This window comes from Eumetopias jubatus, unplaced genomic scaffold, assembly GCF_037043125.1.
Source record: "Eumetopias jubatus isolate StellerSeaLion01/CBP00866 unplaced genomic scaffold, mEumJub1_p1.0 scaffold_1, whole genome shotgun sequence".
Lineage (NCBI taxonomy): Eukaryota > Metazoa > Chordata > Mammalia > Carnivora > Otariidae > Eumetopias > Eumetopias jubatus.
Genome location: NW_028274807.1, coordinates 23,770,539 through 23,789,595, shown reverse-complemented (window position 1 = coordinate 23,789,595; position 19,057 = coordinate 23,770,539).

Here is a 19,057-nt window from a genome sequence, read left to right as displayed (position 1 = left end):
TAAAACAGATGCTTGGGGTGCCTGGGTGGCTCAGTCATTAAGCGTCTGCCTTTGGCTCAGGTCATGATCCCAGGGTCCTGGGATCGAGCCCCGCATTGGGCTCCCTGTTCCACGGGAAGCCTGCTTCTCCCTCTCCCACTCCCCCTGCTTGTGTTCCCTCTCTCGCTGTGTCTCTCTCTGTCAAATAAATAAATAAAATCTTTAAAAACAAAAAAACAGATGCTTATAACTTCATTTTAATATTCACAGTCATGCCACTTGATAACCATGATCTCTGTAATACAGATAAGGAAACTAAAGACTTATGCTCAAAGATCCCTTGAAAGAATTTGTAGAAAGATTATTATAAAGTAAATAGAATATTTTGAGTGACTTTGTTGAATATAAGGACAGTAAATTAAAAACAAAGAGAGAGAGAGATAGTAAATTTCCTCTTTAGGTCCATGGTCTCGGCTCTTGAGATAGTCTTTCTTACATTCAGTTCTCTCTGCCTTTTATCTCTGAGTGACAAATGTTCCTCAAAGTCCCATACTCAGTATCAGTTCTCATATATTTCCTTCAATCTCTACAGCCTTAACATCAGCTAAATTACATTACTTGTGTTAAGTTAAATTATATCTTTATTCATATAATACATGTTGATTTTTTTCCAGAAATGGTTGCCATTTTTGAGTATTATATACAGTTTAATTTCCTCTAAATTGCTAAAAGCCAACCTGAAAATCTGGAAGGATTTCAGCATGGTCACGTGTGTGTATATAATAGGCAGAGACAGAAAGATGTGCCTGAATTGTCTAAATTGTCTAAATTTAAGACATTTTTTGATAAAGAAATCAAAGGCATATAATCAAAAGTTAAAAATTGTAAATAAAATCTACTCTTTACACAGTTTAATATGCAAAAACTACATTTAAAAAATACAGTTTCAATCTAAGGTTATATCACTTGTAGTGTACAAGTGAACAGCCTTAAAAGATGGAGTAGTTTACCAAGAAGAGTATAAGATTGATTATGAAACTTTCTGGATTCTGTTCCTAGCTCTGTTGTTGCTTGACTTTGGCAAGATCTCAAATATAGTCAACTTTCACTTTCTTCATGCATATGAACTAAATTAAATGATTCCCCTCCCACCCATATGGTGGACTTTCTGCACAGATGCAGTTAGTATTACATGCTGAGCAAAATCCCAGCTGTAAACTGAAAACTGTGCTTTCATTTATTTTCTATTGTTTTTAGTTTTATGAAAACAAGCTTAAGAAGCAAATGAAAAACAGCAAACAGAACCAGAGTACTGGCTAGGTCCACAATTTAATGATGAAAAGATAGAAAGGGCTGGAAACTGAAAGGAAAAAATACAAACACATTTAAAATATAAAAAATGTTGAAAATGGGGAAACACATTATTTGCAAGCTTCTTAAAATGTATATTCTTAAAAAAAAGTCCTGCAAAAGAAAGATTCAGAAGCCCCAAATGTCCTCCAAAATTCTATTGAAGAAAATATGTTCTGAGAGAAAATCTTGTGCTCTGTTTTCTTTCAAGGAGTATAAAAATCTGCAAGCAGGGTAGGGAATCTGTGGTACCTCAAGTGTATATCAATTAGTATTCAATTAAGGCCATGGGCAATTGTCAACTTTAATATTAAGTTCTAGAAGAGGTAGGTTTAAAATAAAATCAATTCTTTACTGTAACTCAAGGCTTTAGCTATTCTTACGAGGAATTTTTGTATTCTTTGGTTTCAGATCTCTATATGTGTCTCGGTAGAAAACCACTTTTACAATTCTACAGGCTAAAAGCCAACCTGAAAATCTGGAAGGATTCAGCATAGTCATGTGTATGTATATATTAGGCAGAGACAGAAAGATGTGCCTGAATATGCATGTGAATTTTATAAGATGCTGCAAACAAAAATTCTATTGTTCAGTATCACTATTTCAATAAGACCTTTTCTCCAGCTAGGTATTTAGTGCTCTCACTGACACAATCTATTTTACCTCTGTCTCCATGTCTATCTGTATCTCTGTCATTTCTGTTTCTCCTCTTAGCTGAAGCTGTGTCAGTAGGCCTAGAGTAATTTATGGTATTGGCAAAGTCTGGCCTCCAGACCTTTAGGAAAATTTATTACCTTGGGATATTTCATCAGCTTATAATAATGCAACTTGGATGAAATGAATAAGATTTCAGAAAAGTTCGTATTTCTCCCAAGTTCAACTTCAACCTTTATTATAATAGCACTTAGTAAAGATTAGGCAAAATTAACAAAAAAGTTATGAACTTTGTTGTTTATTCTTTTGGGTCTCATAAAATGGATGTTTAGTATCATATGATATATCTTGCCAATTCCTTCCTACAAAAATTTTATCTATCCAAATTGCCCACATTTCAGAATGAAAATTTTACATATTCTTGCAACTGTCCAGCATCCTCATATCAAATAACAAACATTAGAAGTACATAAATTATATATAGAAAATCTTGTTTAAAAAATCCGCTATTTTTAGCTACACCTTAGCCACAAATAGAGACTGAAAATATATTCTAAGTTAATAAAGGGATGTTGTATATCACTGAATTGCATTGAGCATACATAAGTAAAGTAGTATCAGAAGTAAACATTACTGTCTGGTTTTCTATCACCGCGTAGATAACCACCTCAAGAGTTATGGCTTTACAACAACACTTATTTACTTTGATCACAGATCTACAGTTCTCCAGGGCTAGGGTGGGATTGTTCCTCTTTACTTTACAAAACAATATTAGGGGTGGCTAGACTTCCAGGATGATTTGTTCATATGGCTGCTGGCTGAGTCAGAGCTGCCAGCCATGGATCTCAGCTCCTTTCCTGATGGGTATCTCCTTGAAGCTATGTTGGGCTTTTCTTAGGATATGGTGGGTTTAAGAGAGATATTTCCAAAAGACATGAAGTGGGGATTGTTACTTTACTAAGGCCTGAGCCTAGAAGCTGTCATAGTATTATTCTGATGTGTATGCTGTCTGTCAAAGCAGTCACACAAACCTCCCACATTCAAGGAGAAGGAACATCAACTCCACCTCTGGGTAGAAAAGTGTCAGGAATTTATGGCCAGCTTTAATTTTCCACAAAAATACATAAGGCAGCTTATATGGAAAACTGATGAGCCAGATTGGAAATACACACTAATTTCAGACGTTTATTCTTCAAACTGTGTTCCTAGTTAGTGCATTCCAATTTTATGTGAGTATAACATTTTTTAAGTGTCTCCAAAGTACACAAGCATCTTTGTGAATAACTAACTTTGGATAAATTCGACAATTTTGAATACCTTAAAGACATTTTATATATAAAAAAGATAGTTTATCTTCTCTACATATCCCTCACTATTTTGTTAATACAAATTCAATTAAATATAGTCAATATAGTTATGACTGACCTATTAAATTATAGCTAAATTACTTAGTATTTTAATAACTATTGGTTTCTGGCACCTAACATTCACATAGTTGTAAATGTTATAAGTTTTGTTCACTAGTATTAGAACCTATAACTGTTACAATGATCATCACTTTTAAGTACCTAGACCATCACATTTTTAATGCATCCTTCTTAATTTAAAAAATCAAAAGAAAATCCAAAGTAAAATACAATTAATGTGTAGTTCTTACGCAGCAAGACTCAAAGCTAACCATTGTCATTGCTTCTAAAATTTAAAGTGTATGTTTCTTTAAATTGTTTCTGAAAAAAAGTGTAATAATTTTACAGACTGACATCTGACTATCAAAAATACTGTGGTAGGCCATAATCAGGGCCACCTTAAGCCCAAACGGGGCAGAAGGAATCATTTTACTGAAGAAAGAAACTCTGGCAGGGAGGCATTGCTTTTTGGGAGAGATGGAGTCCCTGATTAGCTGAAAGTTCTAAAAGGCAGCAAGCCCATTGTTTTTCTGACCTGATTAATTTTTCATTCTACATGGGATATATCATTCAACAACGACCTTCACCCGGTCTCAGGAAGGCACCGGGGAAGCACCAGGAGCTGTTTCCCACACATACACCCTCATCTTGTACATCTTTTATATTTCTTCTTTGCCAGAACAGTGGTCAACCAAAGTGACAGCAACTTTTGCTGAGTCTGAGTTGTCATTCTTGTCAGTCTTTGAATCCTGATTAGGCTTTGTAGCCTAGCTCACAACTGACAGAGCTGTCAAAGGCAAATATTCCATACTCGAGGAAGAATTTGATGCTGTGAAAAACAAGAGAATTTCAGAGGTCATGTTTTAATAATCAAAGGGCAAATATTTCCTCTAGTCTCAAGACTACCTCTGAAATACGTTTCCTTGGGTACATACAAAAAACAATATACTTACTTGAATTAGCAACTTGAATCTTTAAAGTGGAAAAGATACTCAATACTAGCAATTATTATACACATACCCTACAAAGAGGAAACTACCGAGTAGTGTAGGAGTTTGCCTTAGCCATACAGCTCATTAGAAGCAGAGCAAAAATTGGGACCCAGGTTTCTAGGCCTCCAGCTTAGAGCTTTCTATATGGTTATCGTAAATCGGGATTTTCTACTAAAATATGTTATCAGTATAAATGATGTGACAGACTATTTTAAATCTTTACTGTATTAGCAACTGTATAAGGAAGTGTCTTTGTTGATTACTAATATTACCCTGAAAAAGCAGTATAATTATGAAAGGAAGCATGGAGCAGATATCTCCCTAAGAGGATAGAATGCTGGGTTTCTGCTACTGAGACATACAAGTGTTGAATATGATATATGAACAATATGTATAATATGTAATATATTTAGATATGGAGAGAGAGAAGCTTGATATTGACAAAGGGAATGTTCAGATCACCTAGTAGCAAATGAGGAAAAGGGGCAGAAGCTGTGTGGTGTATGCATAAGGTGACCTGGTTTGCCTGGGATGTCCTAGGGTATTGTCTGTTGTGCTGCCATAATTAATAGCACCACCTAGAAAGTGATGGTGGATACAAGACCATGGACCATGACAAAACCAAAAGAAATCACCCTATCTGTGAATGGGGAAAGACTCTGCTGACTATTACCAGAAAGCTGACTGAAGTGACAGATTATGAATTGAAAGAGTGTCATTTGTGGCTAAACAGAAACCTAAGTCTGAATTCCAAAGTTTCTGATGACAGATCTTCTATTTAAAAACCTAACATGAAAATTGTTCTGACAACAAGGGTTTCCATAGGAACTTGTATCAGTCTTGATTCCATTGGGAAAACAAAGTCACTTTAATGAAACGATTGGTTTAATAAGTGCATTGGAATTACATGATTGTAGGGAGAGATGGGGAACCGCCATCAGAGGAAATGTCACCAAATACAAGGCCATTGCAGGTGGGAACGAAGCACAGCAAACGTCAAAATCTTCATCTTAAGCATTCTATCAGTTGGTTCTCAAGAGCTGGCATGAAAGGTGGAGAGCTCTTCTTGACTGGCTCATCAACAGCACAAGAACAGGAGCTTCTCACATTCTTGCTGAGAAGCTCCTGTGACTCTGCAGTCTGCCCATAACTGTGGAAGAAAATACCTTCTAAATATTATAAGAGCTCTTTTATTGGTGAACCATAACTCAAGGCTTCTAGAAAAAAAGTAGTTCCCTGCTTCTCCTCCACATGAAAAGGAAACTACAAAAAGGGTGTGCAGTTGATGCTCATTTAACACTGGAAATTGGCACAGGGACCAGGGGAGTTGAATGCCCTCCAGTCCCCCACAGATGCTTCTAGAACCTAGGGAACACATGAGACTCCTTCTGAAGACAATGCCTTTAAAGAAGGGCTCAGGCAGAATATCAAAAAGCATGGGAATGAATCCTTTCCTCTAAAAATGAATTAGGAGAATAAAAGGGAAAATCCATAGCCAGAATCTAGAGATTTAGGACAATCTGAAATTTATTTTACAATACATTTAAATTATTCAGAGAGATAAAAAAAGAAATAGAGTTCATAATCGGCCTAGGGCATTTTTTAAAAATACATAAATTCCAGAAATAAATAACATTAGTGTTTAAATTAAAAAGTGATGTATTAGAGAGTTAATTAGTTACTTGTTATTTAATTGATTATTTGGTCAGTAGATCTGAGGAAAATACCAAAAATATATCACAGTGTGTTTAAAGATGAAGACTGAGCTAAGCAAACAGGATAGAACCTGGCTATATGTCTTTAAAGGAACACTAGAAATTGGGGGGAAGAGATAAGGAAGAGATGTTATACTTTAATAGGAAGTGAATTAATTTTTTTCCAGAAATATAGAAAGATGTGATCTCAAACTGAAAGACCACGATGAGTTCTGAGTAAGACAAGTAATCTTCACTCTGAAAACATCAAGAATAGAGAAATACTTTTTACTTCTATAGGTGTATAGGAATTATGGTAACAATTGAATAATTTTAAGATATATATTAAGATGTAAAAGTCCCTTCCAACTCTACTGACTAACAATTTGATCATAATCAAATAGTCTTTTTAGTCTTAGTTTACACATTTGGAAAGTGGGAAGAGTATCATTATTTTTACTTACATCAGTGGGATATGCTCAATAAAAAAGAAGGCATACTATCTTGAAGCTAAGAAATTGTAGAAGGAATATGTAGATATGAGCTGCTTATCTCCATCACTGATTTGCAAACTTAATGTGCCATTATTTATCTTTCATTCATTTAATCATTGCTTCAAATATTAAAATGTTTATCAGTATGAAAAAAATAAAATTGTGAAAGGTGTTGGAATGTGATGACAGTTATTTAGGGAAAAAAGTTGTAAGACAGTGGGTAAATGACAATTTGTTTAAAATTTTCATTTCCACTAAAGCGTCATAACTGTATTTAAATGACGCTATTATATGGATTAACATGTTGTATAGAGGGTACAAGTTCAAGATCAAAAACTGCTTTCAAGTATAAGAATTACCAGTGATGAAGACTGATGGTTTCAGGTTGTCCTGACCTTCTTAGAATTACATCTAAACAGACAAGTCCTCCAGCTTTGGAGACACTATATTAAATTGTCACTTTTCAAGATCAAACCGAGTTATATGGAGGTGAATATATGGAATATTAACTGTATTAATCTAAGCATTTACTAATGGTTTAATTTTAAAAAGAATGATGAATTGGAAATTAAACATAAATCTTCTTGCTCCATTAAAGTACTTGTATAAGCCATCTTAAATCTCCAGGACCTGGCCTTTAGCAGTAAATCAATAAATAAAATAAGTACTAGCAAACTTGAGATTTTAAAAATAGAAGATGGAAAGAAAAATTTGTTTTGGTTTTACTTTTGCTTTTTTTACAATGCATATTGCAAAGTGAAACTTCAAAGATATTTTGTCAAATAAAGTATATAGTATTTGTAGAAAATAATTCAGAAAAGTAATCAGTGTATAAAATATAACATTTCCTCAAAGAATAGATTCCTTTAAAACCAAATTATTTTATTCAAACATAGAATAAATCTTCATCATGAAAATAGCTGTCTATATAAGTCTTTTTTTAATGGAAAGCCCTCAGTACATTTTTCCCCAAAGAAGTTAAAATAAATTGGGGCCACCTTAATCAAGGTTATGACTTCCTTGAGGCTTATCTTCTGACAGAATCATTTTCTACTATCATTTTCTTTTCTGTTAGCAACTATTGTCTGGGGCTTTTCTGCTTCTGTCACAGTCCCTGTCTGTAAGTCAAAAAAAAAAAAAATCTGATATCCAATTATTTGCACTTTTTTTTAATAGCCTAAACTCCATTAGAATTGATTCAGAATTAGGTATAAATTCATTATAGCTTCTAAATTTCTGGTTTACGGGTGGCAGTCTAATTAGAGTGAGCCTTAACTATGATGTCTGACTTCAGTTGGCAATCAGTGAGAATGGGGGACTAGAGAGGAGAGAGGAAGGCAGATCCTGAGAGGTGGTATCATGCAGAAGGACTGGATATTTCTCCCTGCCTGGACATCCCACCCAGCAGCAGGGCTAACTTGCTTCTCTTCCCACTACAAACAACACAAAACAGTATTTCCTAGCTCCTACAAGATTTGCTCATAAATAAGCAATATTCAATGCTGATTTTCTAAAATATCAACAAAACGAGTTGATGAGACAAACCTGGATTCATTTCTTGCCATGGTAAAGAATACCACCTTAACAGAAGCAGAAGAGCACTTAATGAGATTTTAAAGTCTTGTATAAGGTGAATCATTCAATGAGGAGGCTTGGTTAAGATTGGGTAGGACCATAACAACATTGGTTAGGATTGTGCACGTAGGGAGGAGAGAATCTTGAGGTGAGTATTACAAAGGGTCTTCACATTCAGGAAGATCCGAGAATGAGAAATGAAATTATTTGCAATTTTCTCCTTCTGGGGCAAGAGTTTTCTGCAATACTAAAATTAAGTCCATGAAGTCAGTGGAGGAGTGAAGGCCTGTTAATGTAGACGGTAAGCTGTGTGAATGTAGTCTCCATTCTCAGCAGGGAATCCCAGCGAAACAGTATCAAGACTGATGAAGCGAGACAGGAAAGCAGACACTGGAACAGAGAAAACAGCAGCCTCAATGAAGAGAAACATTTTAACACAAAGAAACAAAACTATAAGATTGGATTTTAAAGTAAGCCTTTAAACATACATGCATATACAAATTAACACCATAAAATAAAATTTAAAAAAAAATCCCTCAATACATAGGCTAAGTTGCAAAGTGGGTACTGCTGAAAAATTAATAAGCACATGGAGTCAATATTGAGGATTGTTCTCAAAAGGAAAAGGGGCTGGAATGTATAAAGAAAGAGGTAAGAGACTTAAGGAAATCATGTAAGTTCCAACATCCAAATTGAAGGAGCGCCAGAAAGAGGAAACACAGAGAATATTGAGAAATCAATGATGTAAAAATCAGTTTCACCTGAGAATGTCTCAAGACAGAATTAATTACGCATTTCCATTCTAATGAAATTATTTTAAAGATTTATTTACTTATTTATTAGAGAGAGAGAGAGAGTGGGAAAAGGGGCAGAGGGAGAGAATCTTCAAGCAGATCCCCTGCTGAGCACAGAGTCAGATGCCGGGCTCAATCTCACGACCTGAGATCATGACCTGAGTGGAAACCAAGAGTTGGATGCCTAACTGACCAAGCCACACAGTCACCCCTGAAATATTTTGTTTTTAATATGAAATAAAAAGAAAACGTTTATGCCTCACAAAGCAAGGCTCTGCTACTGCAAAAAGCAGGAAAATATTTGAGCTGCTAAGAAGCACGTGAAATCACACTCTGACAGATCTAGAAAATGCCTGTTGCTTATGCACTGTGCAGTATCATGTGTCAGAGATGGTCTACCCTAGGATAGAGGCCTCCTTTTCTTCAACATTCCCTTGAGGCCATGATTGCTGGGAAGTTTTTAATGTTTTTAATGAGTGACCATGAGCGATCAGAAGTTTTTATGATGAAAAGTTTATAGCCTTCTTATATTACTTGGCATTCTCTCTCTTATAACTAGCACAAAGTAGATTGGTGATGGCTCACTTGTCTCCAAACTACTTAGCTTCTTTCACTGAATCTCAATCCAGTCAAAGATTATTTGCTGAGTCATTTGGTGGAATTATTTTAGCTAATTTTATAACAATTTCCTACCAACGTCCATGTTTCCTATTACCACAAAATAATTGTTCCATATCTTTTATTTCTACATTTGGATTTAAAATTCCTTGAAAAGGGTGCTAGCAAAATGAGTCCATTTTATTAAGAAAGGTATTCATGTTCCTTCAGAGTGGTTATTCGGAAAAATAAGTGCCACCTGTCAACTGCTCATCACAAATGACACAAGGTAGTTATAATGCTATTGTGGGGCAGGAGCCACAATTTCATCTTTGAGCAGCTAAAGAAAATCCTTACTGAAATTATGTTTTATTATGAGCTGCAGTCTCTCTTTAGATTCATAAAGATTGTTAGTTATGTTCACAGAAAAAAGAGAAGCATCCTGCCTTGTTCCAGTACCCACCATTAAAGCCAGGCTTACATGACACCTAGTAATTTTGATCTGAATGAAAGCATCTCATTTTATTCATTTTATTTTTCAGTACTAGCATAACACCCCTCTTCATACACTTTATCATAGAGGCTACATACTAAGGGAATGAAGGTGCCGTGTTTCCATTTTCTCTTCATCATTGTCAAACAAAAAAAACAAATGTGGATTTAGTAAGCAGAGACTTGACTTGAAAGGATTATTCCAAGGGTAAAAAGGACTCTTGCAAGAGTGGAGGGGAAGAATTTCAATAATGAGAACACTCTGATCATAAGATCTTAGAGTGTCTCAAAGATTATAGGCAAAGAGAGATTTTCTGTTCTAGAGAGTGGTGAACAAGGCTAAAAGAACCACGTGGGGGAAGTGGGATGAAAGGGAAGCAGGATCAGATAGGAGATCAGAGAATGTTTAGTCCGAGGCCAACCGGTTCTCAGGAAGGAGAACAGTTAAGAAGTTGCATGCCAGCCGAAGTTAGGGACCTGGGGAAGAAGAGAAGCTTTGCCCCAAACTGTTTTGTTCTGTTTTGTTTTTCTTTAACAAGCATTTTGTTCTGATTGACCAGTGGGGACAAGTAGTTCAGCTGCTCATTTATGAATCCAAGAATAGGAATTTGGGGAGTTTGTGTCTGGTTTTGTCATAGGAAAACAAGGGAAACATCCGTGAACCTTATCTAAGTCATGTGGGGAAGGGTGTCTTAGTACAGTTGGCCTTTCTTCAGAACACAAAAACGTGGTGGTGGCGGGGGGGGGTGTCTCAACCTTCACTGTTTTCCAGGATCACCAGGCTAAGGTAAAAGGCAGTATTGTCATCATAAAGGACATTGTATACAGGAACCAGAGATGCTGAAAATGTCTCGAACCTTCAAAGCACAATTCTGTACAATCACTTACAGTCATCCAGTGAGATTAGAAATAAAGCATTTAGAAGTTCTCTGAGTAAAAGAAGGTTTGGGCAGAGCCTGCATCTGGCTGTTGCACTTATTGTTTGTCCTAACAGGCACACGCAAAAACAGAAGAATGGTGTCTGTTAGTATTTAAACACCTTAAAACCGTAAGACTTCTATCTCTAAAATTGGTAATGTGTCTATAGATTGATAACCAATGATACGAGTTTTGTCAACACAAAATGGGATATTCACATTTTATCTTAAAGAATACCTAGAATAAGAGGCCTGGGCTTCTATTTTCTCACTTGAAATGTAACAAATGAGTAGATAACTATTCTGAAGTTAAGTATAGAATGTAACTTAAAATAGTTATAGAATACGATTATTCTGTAACAAAAAAACACAGAGTTCTAAACTACAGATTTTGAGTGTGGCTTGTCTTCCAATCCTGACTCTGTGGTTTACTGCATTAGTTTTGTCACTTTGTTAAGTTATTAAGTCCTCTGTGCCTTATTTCCTACCACACTGATTACACCAATGTCCACCAAAATTGAATAGAACAGGTATGTAAAGTCCATGCACGGCATGTAGACTACAGTCCCAGTTAAAAAAAAGAGCAAAAAATAAGGGGAGAAATTTTTTTAACACTATAATGTTTTGACTTACATATATTGTGAAATTATTCCCACAATAAGTTTAGTGAGCATTTATGATCTCATATAAACACATTAAGGAAAAAAGCAAACAAAGAAAAAATTTCCTTTGTCCTTGTGATGACAACTCTTAGGATTTACTCTCTTAAAACCTATCCCTATATATCATACAGCAGTGTTAACTATAATCATCATGTACATTTCACCCCTGATACTTATTTATCTTGCATCTGGAAGTTTGTACCCTATGACCACCTTTTTCCAGTTCCCTTCTCCCAACCCCTGCCTCTGGTAACCACAAACCTGATCTCTTTTTCTGAGTTTGGTTTGTTTTTGTTTTTTAGATTTCTCATATGAGGTCATACAGTATTACTTGTCTTTCTCAGACTTACTTCATTTAGCATAATGCCTTCAGGGTCCATCCCTGTTCTTACAAATGGCAGGATTAACTGAGTTAATAAATTCCCCTATGATTCCTGGTAATATGGACAGTCAAGACATGACAACTGCCTGAGCATATCGAGCAAAGGTACCACAGTTCTGAATCTGCTCACCTACTAAAAACTCTCCCCTTGGTCTGCCTACAGACCACATAACCATTCTTATTCTTGATTATTTTTTTTCCTAGAACAAAATCCAAAGGCATTTCATGCTCATGTTTTTTTTTTTAATTTTATGAAATATTTCTTCTACTAGCACTAAAAAAATATGACAAATACACCCAGTTTCAAAAGCAAATCATTTTCATGTCATACCCCTAGAGTTTCCTCAACTAGCATAATAATAACTGGGTCATTATTCCTCTGAGAACTGAAAATGAATGTTCCTAAAGAATTGAGTTTTTAAAAGCCATGATAACAAGGACTTTTAAATGTCACATTGACTTACCCAACTCACCTTTTGTTCTGCCATGTAACTTTAATACACCCTTCTATGTACTGTGCATGATTCTTTTCTGTGGCATTATCTCTAGAAAATGGTGGATTTTCTGTAACTGAACCTGCAAGGAAAACTAGAGGAATCCTTGAGATTATTAGTTGTATAAAGGGAACTGATTCAATGTGGGGGAATTTTTTAGTCTTTATGGGAATCCTTGATAATATTATTATCATATTATATTATCATATTATCATATTATAATAATAATGATATATTACACTATTTAATAAGAGTGTCGGGGAGCAATGGAGTGAACCTATAATCATTTAATAGCAATTAACAAGAAAATTTTTGTGCCTTATTTCTTCCTTTTATGTCTGTTTTTGTCAGGGAGATTTCACTACTGGAGTATAGCACATCTTTTTGGCAACAATGATATGAGTCTGTTAAAAAGTAAATTGGGCAATAACACCCAGAGAAAATGGGACTATTCAAGAGCTGTGTGTAATTATCTGAGGACCCTGAGGAGAACAAAGTGGAGCATCTGCTGTTAAGGAAAGAATCAGTTGATGCCTACATGCAGTGAAAAATCAACCCAATCATGTGGGCAAACATTTTAATACAGTATGTACACTGTAACCTCAGCTCACCCTGTATTTAACCAACAAAAAGCCGTGGAGTCCAATAGACCATAGTCTGTGTTAATAATTAATGAGGCAAAGAAACCTGTACTCGAGCGCCCTTAATATCTGTTGTTTTAGCTATTCTGTTATGTGCCACCTGGTCTACCAAAGAGGGTATAAAAACGTTAAAAACAAAAAACAGTTTAAAGCATGCACAGAATTAATTTCCCCAATGTCATTTTCTCTATCAAATGCCTGTACTGGCAATAGATACATACCAATCAGTTGCCTTCTAAGTAAGTACCTAGACTGGGTTTGTCCACAGTATCCTTTGTGGATTGGAACAATGAAAGAATGAAAACAAAATCCTTATATGTTAAGTCTTTTCTGATTCACAGCATTACTAAATTACTGTTGTAGTTCATAAAGTCAATTTCAAATGCTTAATACACGAACATACACAAACTCACAGTGGACTGTTTTCTTCTTGAATGACAGTATTTCTATGTCCTGAACAATAATATTCCACTTTATCATCATTATTCATATTAGTATACCAAGATTCAAAAAGAGTAAGTGAATTTCTAGAGTTGCAACAGTGGTTAAAGGTACATATCCTGTAGGGTTGTAGTGTGAATTAAATTAATATATATGACTTAGAATAATTTAGAATGATGCCTGACACATAGAAAGTACTACAGAAGTGTTTGCTATTATTATGACCCCTGTTTTTGAAATATTGTTTTCTTCATCTTGTATTACAGTTTGAAATGCCAGCTACTGCTATAACATCAATCGCCCTTTTAGGAGAACTGGAAACACTCCAGGACTCACTTTCAGACAGGGTGTTCTACACTTTCTGGAACAATGCTGGCCACAAAAACAATGCTCATACAAGATAATGAAGTACAATATGATTGCAAAGACAGAAATGTCTAAACTCCTGGAAACACAAGAAGGAACTTGGTTTCAGTTTTCACTATGCCTGAGAGCATAATTATTATAAGGCAGGCAAGGTCCAACCAATAGATGGCCCAAGCAATGGAAAAGAGACCCTGGAATTAACTAGGGAATGGGAGGATGTCCCCACAAAACACCCTGACTCAGTTGTGACATTCCTGACAGCTGGACACAGAAGCTGGCTCCAGGACCTGGGTCCCAGTTAACACATTTCTTAAGTTAAAAGTGATGGAACAGAAGCAACTCAAACCATGTTACATTTTTATTCTTATACCAGCTAAACTTGATGCAGTATTTTTTATGACATTTACAAAAACTTTTTCCAATATATTACCACATTAATTCACCTGTGAAAAATAAAAGGCAGATATCTTTATTAAAAAATTCACAGTGTAAAAATTGGTCTAATTAAGAGGAAGGTACAAATTTACATATTACCCCAAAGGTCATTTCCAATCCTTTTCCTCTTAAACAAACAAACATAAAGTTGCAACACTAAAGCTTCAAAAGTCCCAGGTCTGGAATCTGGGCAGTCTGATTCTAGAGACATTCACTAATATTCTGTGCTTTAGGGATTGAATATGCCACTTCCAACAGGGACCAAGCAAGTAACACAAGCATAGGGTTGTGTTGGATTGAGTGCCCCTTCTTAAGTGGTCAGCTGCTACCGAGCTCAAGGAATTGATTCCATCAGGGCATCAGCACAGCATTTCTAGATCTTCTGACATTTTCCAAGAGCTAGAAATTGCAATTTCAATGTGACTTCCCTACATTTCAAAAGTAGGCTGGGGTAGAGCAAGATGGTGGAGGAGTAGGAGACCTGGATTTCGTCTGGTCCCAGGAATTCAGCTGGATAGGGATCAAACCATTCTGAACACCTACGAACTCAACAGGAGATTGAAGAAAAGAATAGCAACAACTCTGAACAGAAAAGCAAACACTTTTTGGAAGGTAGGACGTGTGGAGAAGTGGATCCAAGGCAATATTCTGGAGGATAGATGGCGGGGGAGGGGGCCTCCGTCGGCCGCTTCTGTCAAGTGATAGAGCCCCAGAGCACAAAATCGGAACTTTTAGAAGTCTGTTCCCTGAAGGACGTTGCTCCAGTGGCTAAGCGGGGGGTGGAACCCTCACGGAACAGTGTGGTCTCAGGACCATCAAGGTCACAGAAAGACTGGGGGTGCCTGAATGTGGCAGAGCTCCTAGGTATCAGAGAAGGGAAGCCGGCTGCAGAGACAGAGCCAAGGAGTGGCTCTCAACTTGGGGTTGCCATAAACCATGATCCCCGGCACAGTCGGGCCCCTGCTCTTCCAGCAGGGACCCAACAAGTGGCAGATCCAGGGAGACTCCCCTTCCTCCCCCAGGAGGAGCGGCACGGGAGCACACCGCAGGGATCTGATGGGTTTGGAGACTCCACACGGGGTCGTGCACCCCAGATAGAAATGCTTGGTCACAGGCCAGGTGAGCACAGAGTGAGGCCGGAGACTGGGGGAGATGGGAGTGATTGACTGCTTTTCTCTGGGGGCTCACTGAGGAGTGGGGCCCCGAGTTCTTGGCTCCTCCAGGGCAGAGATTGGGAAGCTGCCATTTACACTCTCATCCTCCAAAGCTGTACGGAAAGCATGCAGGGAAAAGAAGCTCCTGAGAGCAAACCGGAGCAGATTACTAGCCCGGACTGGCAAGGGCGGGGCAATTCCACCTCTGGCAAAGACATTTGGGAACCACATCATCAGGCCCCTCCCCCAGAATATCAGCAAGAAGAGCCATCCAAGACTAACTTTACCGATCAATAAGAATGGCAGAACTCCAGTGCTAGGGGAATACTGCACATAGAATCCATGGCTTTTTTACCATGATTCTTAAGTCTTTCAAAGTTAATTTTTTTAACTGTCTTTTTTTTTTTAATTTTTCTTTTCCCCTTTTCAACCACCATCTTATCAATTCCTTTTTTAAAAAACATTTTTATTTTTCATTTTTAGAGTCATATATACATATATAAGTTGTTCTCTCTTTAAAATTTTGAGAGAGTTTCTTCTAACAGATCAAAATATACCCTAAATCTCTAGTATATGGCTTTGTTCCAGTCTCCGGCCTGATCACATTCTCTCCCCCCTTTTTTTTTTTTCTTTTTTTTTCCTTTTAAGTCCTCTTCTTTCTTTTTTCAAACAACTTCTTATCAATTCCTTTTATAAAATCTTTTATAATTTTCATCTTTACAGTCATCTTCCATCCCTTCATCATATTAACCCTTATTTTTGCACATAAATAAGTTTTTCTTTCTTTAAAATTTTGGGAGGCACTTTCTTCTAACAGACCAAAGTACACCCAAAATCTAGTGTGTGGCACCAGTCTATGCACTAGCCTGATCATATTTGATCATATTCTTTTTGTTTGTTTGTTTTGGTCTGTTTTTGTTTGTTTTTATCTTTTTCTTTTTTTTTTTTTTTCTTTCCCTTTCTTTTCCCCCAGTTTTAGGTCTTTTGTGATTTGTTTATAATATATTTTCTGGGGATATTGGTACCCTGTTAGCATTTTGTTCTCTCATTCATCTATTCTCTGGACAAAATGACAAGATGGAAAAAATCACCTCAACATAAAGATCAAGAGGCAGTACCAACTGCCAGGGACCTAATCAATATGGACCTTAGTACGATGTCAGAACTAGAGTTCAGAATGATGATTTTAAAGATACTAGCTGGGCTTGAAAAAAACATGGAAGTTATTAGAGAAACCCTTTCTGGAGAAATGAAAGAACTAAAATCTAACCAAGCTGAAATCAAAAAGGTTATTAATGAGGTGCAATAAGAAATGGGAGCTCTAACTGCCAGGATAAATGAGGCAGAAGAGAGAATTAGTGATATAGAAGACACTATATCCAAAACAAAATAAAGAAGCTAAGAAAAAGAGATATAAACAACTATGGGATCATAGAGCAGAATTTGAGAGATAAGCGATACCATAAGACGAAACAACATTAGAATAATTGGGATCCCAGAAGAAGAAAGAGAGAGAGGGGCAGAAGGCATATTGAAGCAAATTATAGCAGAGAACTTCCCTAATGTGGGGAAGGAAACAGGCAACAAAATCCAGGAGGCAGAGAGAACCCCTCTCAAAATCAGTAAAAATAGGTCAACACCTCGACATCTAATAGTAAAACTTACGAGTCTCAGAGACAAAGAGAAAATCCTGAAAGCAGCTCAGGAGAAGAGATCTGTAACCTACAATGGTAGAAACATTAGATTGGCAACAGACCTATCCACAGAGACCTGGCAGGCCAGAGAAGATTGGCATGATATATTCAGAGCACTAAATGAGAAAAATATGCAGACAAGAATACTATATCCAGCTAGGTTGTCATTGAAAATAGAAAGAGAGATTAAAAGCTTCCAGGACAAACAAAAACTAAAGGAATTTGCAAACACAAAACCAGCCCTACAAGAGATATTGAAAGGGGTCCTCTAAGCAAAGAGAGAGCCTAAAAGCAACATAGATCAGAAAGGAACACAGACAATACACAGTAACAGTCACCGTAAGACAATACAATGGCACTAAATTCATATCTTTCAATAGTTACCCTGAATGTAAATGGGCTAAATGACCCAATCAAAAGACACAGGCTATCAGATTAGATAAAAAGACAAGACCCATCATATGCTGTCTCCAAGAGCTTCATTTTAGACCCAAAGACACCCCTAGATTGAAAGTGAAGGGGTGGAAAACCATTTACCATGTTAATGGACACCAAAAGAAAGCTGGGGTGGCAATCCTTATATCAGACAAATTAGATTTTAAAACAAAGACTGTAATAAGAGATGAGGAAGGACACTATATCCTACTTAAAGGGTCTATCCAACAAGAAGATCTAACAATTGTAAATATCTATGCCCCTAACAAGGGAGCAGCCAATTATATAAGCCAATTAATAGCAAAAACAAAGAAACACATTGACAACAATACAATACTAGTGGGGGACTTTAACACCCCCCTCAATTAAATGGACAGATCATCTAAGCAAAAGATCAACAAGGAAATAAAGACCTTAAATGACACACTGGACCAAATGGACTTCACAGATATATTCAGAACATTCCATCCCAAAGCAACGGAATACACATTCTTCTCTAATGCCCATGGAACGTTCTCCAGAATAGATCACATCCTAGGCCACAAATCAGGTCTCAACTGGTACCAAAAGATTGGGATCATTCCCTGCATATTTTCAGACCACAATGCTTTGAAACTAGAACTCAATCACAAGAGGAAAGTTGGAAAGAACTCAAATACATGGAGCCTAAAGAGCATCCTACTAAAAATGAATGGGTCAACCAGGAAATTAAAGGAGAATTAAAAAAAAATCATGGAAACCAATGAAAATGAAAACACAACTGTTCAAAATCTTTGGATGAAGCAAAGGTGGTCCTAAGAGGAAAGTATATAGCAATACAAGCCTTTCTCAAGAAACAGGAAGGGTCTCAAATACACAACCTAACCCTACACTTAAAGGAGCTGGAGAAAAAAATGCAAATAAAGCCTAAACCCAGCAGGAGAAGAGAAATAATAAAGATCAGAGCAGAAATCAATGAAACCAAAAGAACAGTAGAACAGATCAACGAAACTAGTAGCTGGTTCTATGAAAGAATTAACAAGATTGATAAACCCCTGGCCAGACTTATCCAAAAGAAAAGAGAAATGACCCAAATCAACAAAATCATGAATGAAAGAGGAGAGATCACAACCAACACCAAAGAAATACAAACAATTATAAGAACATATTATGGGCAAGTATATGCCAGCAAATTAGATAACCTGGAAGAAATGGATGCATTCCTAGAGATGTATAAACTATCAAAACTGAACCAGGAAAAATAGAAAATCTGAACAGACCTATAACCACTAAGGAAATTGAAGCAATAATCAAAAATCTCCCAAGAAACAATAGTCCAAGGCCAGATGGCTTCCCAGGGAAATTCTACCAAACATTTAAAGAAAAATTAATACCTATTCTTCTGAAACTGTTCCAAAAAATAGAAATGG